The sequence below is a fragment of the Siphateles boraxobius genome, unplaced genomic scaffold (genome assembly GCF_051911475.1).
Source record: "Siphateles boraxobius isolate OS27281-9 unplaced genomic scaffold, OSU_SipBor_1 149, whole genome shotgun sequence".
Lineage (NCBI taxonomy): Eukaryota > Metazoa > Chordata > Actinopteri > Cypriniformes > Leuciscidae > Siphateles > Siphateles boraxobius.
Window position 1 is genome coordinate 211,633 of NW_027508754.1, and position 9,069 is coordinate 220,701.

General features: G+C 42.0%; 1 pseudogene across 1 annotated transcript; it reads right to left on the minus strand.

The window, feature by feature from the left end:
- Positions 1 to 7,993, minus strand: LOC143738542 (alpha-2-macroglobulin-like; annotated as a pseudogene). The gene is made up of 35 exons (XR_013203898.1): positions 7,862 to 7,993; positions 7,467 to 7,650; positions 7,243 to 7,399; positions 7,079 to 7,131; positions 6,949 to 6,969; positions 6,664 to 6,829; positions 6,505 to 6,589; positions 6,322 to 6,433; positions 6,124 to 6,244; positions 5,889 to 6,001; positions 5,643 to 5,813; positions 5,345 to 5,572; positions 5,220 to 5,272; positions 4,965 to 5,123; positions 4,735 to 4,884; positions 4,366 to 4,491; positions 3,992 to 4,097; positions 3,596 to 3,740; positions 3,273 to 3,498; positions 3,063 to 3,186; positions 2,871 to 2,992; positions 2,746 to 2,797; positions 2,584 to 2,667; positions 2,321 to 2,497; positions 2,127 to 2,202; positions 1,875 to 2,031; positions 1,725 to 1,799; positions 1,478 to 1,640; positions 1,219 to 1,403; positions 927 to 1,148; positions 732 to 845; positions 537 to 618; positions 362 to 445; positions 163 to 268; positions 1 to 82 (listed from the first exon to the last, which is right to left on the minus strand). The product of XR_013203898.1 is annotated as an alpha-2-macroglobulin-like (transcript).
- Positions 7,994 to 9,069: the final 1,076 nt, after the last annotated feature.

Consider the following 9,069-nt stretch of genomic DNA (forward strand, 5'->3'; position numbering starts at 1 on the left):
TAATTGTATAAAAGCAGTTTTAATTAAGTTGTTTGACGGCAGCATGGACAGGGGGACGTGTAGGTTGTCTCAAACGAATCACCTGAAAGAGGAAAAGAAAGTGAGCTGCATCATGTACAGTGAATTAAGCCAGAGCAAAGCTTGATTAGGATGAAGGCGCACTTGTTTGGTAGTAGTCATAAACGTTGATGACTGCTGGCTTGAGATTTTGCACACCAAGAACCCGTTTCAGCTGCAGTGCGTAACTCATGGGTACACCTTTGGTAACCTGGGAGACAAAGGATGAACAGCAGCACATACACTGCACTCAATATGGCAGCTAGTTAATATCGCTGGGAATATCCCCAATGTGGTGTCTCACCCCTTTCAGATACACTAGGACACGATCATCTCCAGCATCAACACGCTCCACTAGCGGAGCGAACGATTGAGGTGGAGAACCAAGCTGAGAGGAAAAGACCATTGTTTACATGCAGTTACATCTGAAGGAGCCTTAAGCATCTTGGGACTTTCAAAGTCAGCTTAAACATACGAACCAGTGATGTATCTGCCGTGAAGCCTGACAGGAGCTTAATGTCCACAAGAACCATGTTAGTGCTTGCTTTTACACCATTGTAACTGAATGAGGGTGATTGGGGAATAAACAGGTTGTGTCAACATGATCAAGAACATGGCTTTCTTTTTTTAAGTCATGAAAAAGAGCTAGTTTCAGGACACAAAACTATTCTTACGTCACAGTGAAGTTCAACATGAGAAATGGTTGGCAGTCTCCAGTCACCTTCGCTTCAACGCTCAAGAGTCTTGGTGTCTTTAACCGGTGTTGGGATGTTGTAGAAACATGCAACCTACAATACATGCACAGAGCAAACAAGGCAAAATAAGATGTGGATGTGCACAACAGAAACAGAGGGGGTGGAGATACAGACCTGCACAGAAACACAAGAGGTTCCGGTCGCTTTAACACTATATTTGCCTGGAACTTTCTTCAGTGACTTCTCCTGATACAGCAACCTGTTGTCCCGATTCACGTCGAAGCTATAAGAGTCTCCTCCTACTACGGAGGACTGTACAGTAACAGTGCTGGAGCCATCCAAGCTGAAGACTTTACCAGCGTAAACAGACAGGGCGTGAAGAGCCACCACCGTGTCCTAAAAACAAGCAACAGATTTAAAAACCTCCTCATAAATGATTGAGCTCATGTTTGGTAGTCAGAGGCACCTGGGTGGAGGAAAAGCCTCCATAGGGATTCTGCTGGGTCACCAACCAGTTGACAATGCGGTTAGCATAGCTTAGATCAGCTGTCGTGAGTGGCTGAACGGCAAGAACTGCTAGCAGCACATAAGAGCTGATCTCCACCGCCAGAGTACTACCAGATGTGGTTTGAGACCAGTGGACCTTAGTTGCTTTGGATGAGATGGAGGGAAAAGTTAATGCCAAAGAACATGAACCTCTCAAACAAGAGGCTGGTAAATTTCACCTTCACTAATGTCAAGGTCTTTCAAGGTTTTTAGAAGCTGTGATCGAGTGGTGGTCTCTCCGGCCAGACTGAAGGTGTAGGCCAGCAGAGCAGTGGCGTAAGTGTTTCCCAGGTTCTCAATGACAGGCCTCAAGCATGATAGAGCATTGGTAATAACAGGATCCTTAAAGAAAAACAGATATCATACAACAGGCGAACAAGAATGTCATCTGCAAGAAGCTCATACAACTACTAGAGAGTTTTTTACTGTGACTGGGACGCCTAGTTCAAGCAGCGATGCAACAATGTAGGCAGTCATGGTCACGTTATCACCAACTCCACCCTAAAACACACCATCATACGTATTAAAAACAGTCTTGGACAGTCTATGGGTTAAGGTCTATTTGATCAAATGTACCTTCATTTCATTGTGGTACAAAGTTCCCTGTTGTATGAAACACCCTTTTGAACCCTGCTGGCTTATTAGCCAGTTCTTTGCTTTCTGAAGGACATCCGGATCGATGAAGACAAATCTCTTCGCTAGACCAAAAGACCTCATGACAAAGGCAGTCAACCTAGCCATGCAGGAAGTTTCATTAAAAACAACTGAACTTACAAACCGCTGGTGACAATGGCTACACAAGGCTAGAATAGTGGTAGTGAAACTCACCATGTATTAGATGCATCATAACCAAATGTGCTGTATGATCCGTCACTGCGCCTGTAGTTTAGTTGTCCTTGGTATCCTGTTCAAGTCAAAAACCACATATCGGAGGGGGGCTTATTAGGAATTATAGACCATTTCAATGGGAAGCAGTAGGATTTAGACTCCTACATATTTAAAGGGGATTCGGACATCTTTACCTCTCTGAAGGTAGCTGGTGGCGGTCGCTCGGATGGCTGCGGTGAGTTGCCCTGTGACTTCAAGGTACAGCAGGATGTAAATATTGGGAGCAAGAATAATCATATTCTGTTCTCCACAACCAGATGGCATCTGTATTAACCCATCCAGATTCTTCAGTGCACGACCCATTATATCCCCTATGAGAGGTCAAGCATAAAAGCCACATCAGAAACAAAGTTATACTGCCAAACAATCACATCTGTCTGTCAACGAAACGCTTTACCGAGGACTGAAACTGAGCATCTGTCGGATCCCTGAACCATATTTTTTGGAAATATTAGAGTCACGTCTTCAGAAAGAGCTTTTCCTAGGGACCGAACAGAAAGGATCAGCATTGAGTGTTAGGCTGTAGACGGAGAATGTGTTGGGGATCAGTACAACAAACCTTTTGGACACAGTAACCAACTCTGGGTGCTTGTCCTTTCAACTCCTTCAGGCTATAAAGGCAAACACATCAGTAAAGCAGCTTGAGCTCCATGATCAAACTCCAGAAAGCTGGTCAAGACTTACCAGGACAATTAGACTTCGAGTGACTACATCAATCCGTCCTCTCGTCGGCACGGTCACAACCTCAGTGCCACATCGAGTCCGGGATGGTTCAGCTGAGGCATTGACAGTCACATTGACAGCTCCTGCAGTGACAGACAGAGTGAGAAACACCACTTACACTCCCAATTTGGAAGCAGACAGTCCAAAACTGACCGAGAACAGCAGCGGAGAAAACCCATTTGAAGGTCTTTCTCTCATTGGCACATAGACAGGATGAATATGAATCAGTATACGGTTTAAGAGTGAAGGCCGTGGATGAAGCTGGAGTTACTTTAACCTGCCAAAAAAACAGTGAACATGGATCAAAGACACAGAAGCTACTCTATATAGATCCATTATAAATAAAAATAAACCATGGCAGACCATGATGCACTTGGACAGGTAGTTGAAGACTATAGCCTTCAGATCAAAAGACTCCCCACGGACAACAGAGTACGGCAAGGAGAGCTCCAGGAAGAAGGGCTGGAAGACCGTCAGCAGAGTAGGAGGAGCCAGACCGAAACCTTTCGAGGATAGGCAGAATGCCTCAGTCTCCCATGTGGTGATGGTGTCAGGTACCTTAAGAGGAACCTGTGTGGATCCAGTGGCTCTGAAGAAAAAAAGTCACCAGAAAAAGTAGTGAGGGGGCAGGAGAATTAAAAACTGTGGGCAAGTAGCTTTAGATGGAACAAATGAGTTTTACGAACCCCACTTGAGCAAGCTGCCAGAACCAGGTTTCTGGAAAGTAAGTCCTGACAGTCACGTCAAAAGAGGAAGTGTCGCCTCCAGCACTTTGTGCTACTGGAGAAGCCAATGCCTTGGCTAAAAAGTTCCCATATCCTCCAAACGGTCCTAGTGTCCGCAGAATACACAGGGTTCAAAACTTCAAATGTATGCATGGTTTGGCCAGTTGTAGCCTCAAACATTTTTATTGTCTTTACATGGTATATATTGACTTTTGTTACTGAATGTGATCTTTACTCTCGTGTTGTAATGGTACATTAAAGTTCATCCAATGGCTTGCAGTTCAGGTCACAGATTGCTTAATTTCATAGTTGGTAGCTTATCAAGTTGTGTAGCAGTTTCTAGAGCAAGAATCAAACTAACGGACATACCACCATGGAAGTTGCGATAAAAACTCAGGCCTTTGTACTTCAGACACTGAGGTACTCTGATAGGCAAATTAGTGGTGACCTTCATCCCCATACTCTGTCAGAAGACAAAAACACTTGAAAAAGTAGCATTTAGAGCAGAGGTCTTCAATCCTGCTCCTGGAGGGTCACTGTCCTGCAGAGTTTAGTTCCAATCCTAATCAAACACCTGAATCAGCTCATCAAGATCACTTGAATATACAAAGGCAGGAGTGCTAAAGCAGGTTGGAACTAAACTCTGCAGGACAGTGGCCCTCCAGGAGCAGGATTGAAGACCTCTGATTTAGAGTAACACAAAAGTAACAGAATAAGTAACCCTTTTCTACCTTGAATGTTTCATAAGTTTGGTCTGCAGAAACATCTCGACGGGCTCGAAAACGCAGACATTCCTGTTCATCCTCAACTTCATATGGATAATTTGGTATTGATCGCACTGGGAGTAAGTTGAACACCTGACAACAGAGAAAAGTGCTCCTTGAAGGTGTGTGTGTGTCCACTACTAGAATACTAAAGTCATAGTGTGTTGTGTTGATTTAACTGGACTACTTCATTAAAAACCAAGTAGTCCAGTCATGTCAGGGTTTTCTGTACTGGAGTTAAATGCAGAAAACTGACGTAGCATTCTAATCAGATGTGCCACACTAATATATAGATTAAAAGCCAAAACAAGAAATCCCATTGAGGCACACAGATACCCTTTCAGCACTCAGACGTCTTCCTGGCTCCATGATCCGGACGCTCTGATCTACAGCACTGAGGCCACACAGAGATCCTTCTTGAGCAGAAACAGTCAGAACGTTTCCCTCAGCAGGAACAGCCGTAGCTGGAGAGAACTGCAGAGACACCTGGAACATGGACCAACACACTGTAGGACACGCCACCATTCCCCAATTGAAACAAATTGCCATTGCACATCATACAGTACCTGGTTCTGGAAACACATGTCCGTGTCAAACGACACACTAGCAGCAACTACATTCTCACTGGGAAGAACGCTGTAGACCAGAATCTGCACTGCTGGAGCCATATCGACGCTGACAGACAGCTGGAACGTCACGGAGCCACTTGTGACCGCATCACAAGCCTTTGCTTTGACTGCATTACAAGTCTTTGCTTTGACTGCATCACAAGCCTTTGCTTTGACCGCATCACAAGCCTTTGCTTTGACCGCATCACAAGCCTTTGCTTTGACTGTCTGAAATCCATGAGGACGATCACTCCTCTGGATAAGACCTGACAGAAGACATAGGTGCATAAGTTGCTGAACATGCAGATGCAGACTTTAAAAGCCAAATGTCCACTCACCATATAGATTATGTCAGCACTGTAGCTACCAGCCTCTCCAACAAAAGAATACTCCACGGTCACTGGAAACGAAGCACCACATTTGAGCGGCTGTTTGAGCTTCACTATAGTCAGTTCACTAAACGATGGGTTGTCGGGAGAAACAGGTTGGAGAAGCTGAATAACCCTCATATCTGTAGTGAAGTATGGCGATTTATAACCATAAAAAACCTCTGGAGTCACACTTGCCTGGGGAACAATGAATTACAATGAATTTCATGCAAGAGAAAGTCTTCATTTCACAAAATACAAATCGTACCACCAGATTCAGATCAGCCTTAGGAAGATTAGCAGTGTTGAGGGAGAACGCAGCCAGTCCATTCTTGTTTGTGGTTAGATTCAGCAGCAGATTGTTGGGCCAGCTGTTACCATCCAGGAGATACACAGCTTTTTTTGCAATTGGAGTCTTATCGAAACGAGTCACAGATATCTGTTGGGAATGATCAAGGTTAGGAGAGGGAACCAATGTGAAGGCTTCTGTGATAAGGGATGATGTTTTGCTTGCCTTTCCATTAATCATTGATCCAGGTTCAAAATAGGGAATCAAAAGGTCCACAAACGTGACATTGCCGACTTCAAACGTAATGGACACCATTGCAGATTTTGACAACATTACATCTGGGGGGGGGGCATGAGAGAAAAACCAAACAAAAACAGTGAAGAAATCTCAAGTATGTGCCTTAAAGTGGATGTCTTGTAAAGATGATAAAGTATGTGGTTCAGATCAGCCAATAGCGCACCTGTTCCCTCCTCAGTAACATTCACATTTACAAGAAATGTGTCTTGCATATAGTCTTCAAATTTGGTGTTGAAAAACACTGATGTATCGACAGTAAAAGAGGCACAGCCCATGGCATTCATCTGGTAGCAGGACAAAGATAGTCACATTTAAGTCAAGCCGAAGAAAAACCCTCAGCGGTAAGGCAGGAGTCCCATACCTTTGCTGTTTTATTCAGGCACAGTCTGGTCAAATTATGACTATAGTATGGAAATGGATCACGGCACACTTCCACCAGCGCTTGACCAGGGACAGGTTGGCCATATGTATATCTGGGAAACATCACAAACAACAAGATAAAGAACTGACCAACCACAAAACAAGAAAATAAAGCATCACTCACTTGGCACAAGCCTCAACTTTCAGTCCCATATCTGCAACGCTGTATATCTTTGGTGTGTTTACGGTCACGTCAAACTTGGGCAAAACTAAACCAGAAACAAAGCAGTTCAGGTTAAGACTACAGATCTGTCATTGAACTGCTGCACTTACAACAACTTACCGTATTTTTTCACCTCAAAAACTTGGGAGATTTCTCGGTCGGCAATAAAAGCCTTTAGTGTGTACATTCCTATCTGAGCCTCTGGGTTTAACTCGTGAGAAAGCTGCAACATCCACCCCGTTGAGGAAACATTTGTCCACTGACCAATCCGGTTATTATCTTTGTCCTATTAAAACAAATTAACTACTCAGAAAACTGCAAACAAAGCAAAAAAAAAAAAAAAAAAAAAAGTGCTCCAGTGCAACTCTTTAAATGGAGCCAGTGCAGCTTTTTGCAAATTCTCACCTCCACCACAACCAGATTGTACTGCAAGACAAAAGACAGGAATTATAAACATTTAAAAGCAGTCATTAAAGTTGAAACTGCATTTAATCTATAATCAGATCACTCAATAGGGTGAAACATCTGGTCTTACCATTTGATCAAAAGGCACAAATTTGGGATCCATGGTGACAACTCTGAAATTAACTGCAAAGACACCAATAAACTCACCTTTTTTCATAATACATTTGAAGATGATCAGAACTTTTAGCGTAATGGACTTTCTACACTTTCAACCAAGGGTCATTCACAGCTCACCTGTTTGTCCTGGATTGTAAATAGGCTTGTCCGTTTGGATGAAGGTCAAAGATAGGTAACGTCTGAACATGATTTTGCTCTCTTCCGTCGCTCTGAAGACCTTCCCTTGAACTTCCACCTTCAGTTTCTGCACCGATTCTCCATCTACCCGAGGAGCCTGTAGAAAACTTCAGTTAACTTACAACAAACCAGTCAAAAAGAGCCACATGTGTCTAATGACAAACCTGGAAACCAAAGCAGCGGTGAAACGGCGTTGAAGAAACATGCTTCACAAGTTGAGTCATCTTGTTTTTCACATCAAGCAGAGAAACTGTCATCGTGAGGCTCTCTTGGGGTTTCAGAAGAGTTACACATAATTTGGAGTCAGATCCAGACTCAATCACAGCAGGGTAAGTCACCATGAATAACCTGTGGAAAAATACAAAGGTTTACTTTCAGAAAACACAGGACATCATCCATTTGATCACTAGATGGCGACAAACCGTGTTAAAGGAAAACTTTACTGGTTCACAAAGCTTATTTTGACCATCTATAAAGTTTAGTAAACAACTCCAACATAAGAACAGATAACAGAATGCTTCGGTTCACTTCAAAGCATACAGCATTTAATGGTACTTACGGCCCTGGTACTTTATATCCATCAACAGCAAAGAGAAAAAGGGCTAAAATGAGCCCTTTCCAAACACAAATCTCCCTCACAGCCATGAGGAAAAATCACCTAAGACTAACCCTAAATCAAGCCTCTCTTTCAGAAACCTGGATGTAGGCTTACACTGTTTACTGCAGCGTCTCTGCACTGACTACAGCGATATATCTCTTAATATTTCGGAAACGCATTCATCTCGTTGATTTAATTAATTAACCACCACCTGGCTGTAATTAGTTTTATCCTTTGATTAGGAGTTCCAACTGGTATTGATTCAAAACACGACACATAATAGGCTACTAGCCTAGAGGTTAGCGGGAAACAACTAGTTAACAGACTTGTTTTAAATACTTCCACTCATGCCAGCATGACGAAACTTAGTGTATTTACTAGTTGCCATATCAACACTATAGAAATATTTGGACGATATCTGAACATTTAGACATAAGCAATAATAATAAGCCATAGCAAAAGTACATTTCTTACTTGTGTTAATTTTTAATTTTTAAATTTTAAATTAGAAAAGTCTGATATAATTTGAATTAACAGTTGAGATAATGCTGATCTAACACCATAAGACACTAGTCGGGTTTAAATACCAGTTGCGTAGACGGGGCATGTTGTCACACTGCGTTACAACGAGCCCCAATTAGAACTATTGCTATTCTACTCTGTGTTTATTCACCTTTTTCTCATGGTTTCTCAATAGAATTCATAGTAGTACAGAGTCAATGTTCAGGAATTATTAATAAGGCTATTATGTTTTGAACTATGTTGTAAAGCTGTTTTGCTGTGTTTGTTGTCAAACTCTGAAATTTGTTTATTTTTAATTATTAAAAAATGCCATTATTTTATATGAAAAAGTTAATAATTGTATTTTATTGAGAAAATACTTTAGTTTGTCTTGTATAGATATATATTTTATCAGATAACATTTTAAGCTGTCATGTTACAGTTTATGGGGCATATTGTCACATTTCACTTCCATTCTTTCGGGTATATTAAGAAAAAAGTATACACTGTATTAATGAAACAAAACCACATAATTGTACTAGACACGTGAAATGAATGCGGGAAAAATAAATACTCTAGTTTACACAAACTGAAAAGGTCAAAAAGCGTTAGTTTGTGCCCTGTTGTGCCACTTAATAGTAAAAATGCTATTAGAGAGCTCTACAAAT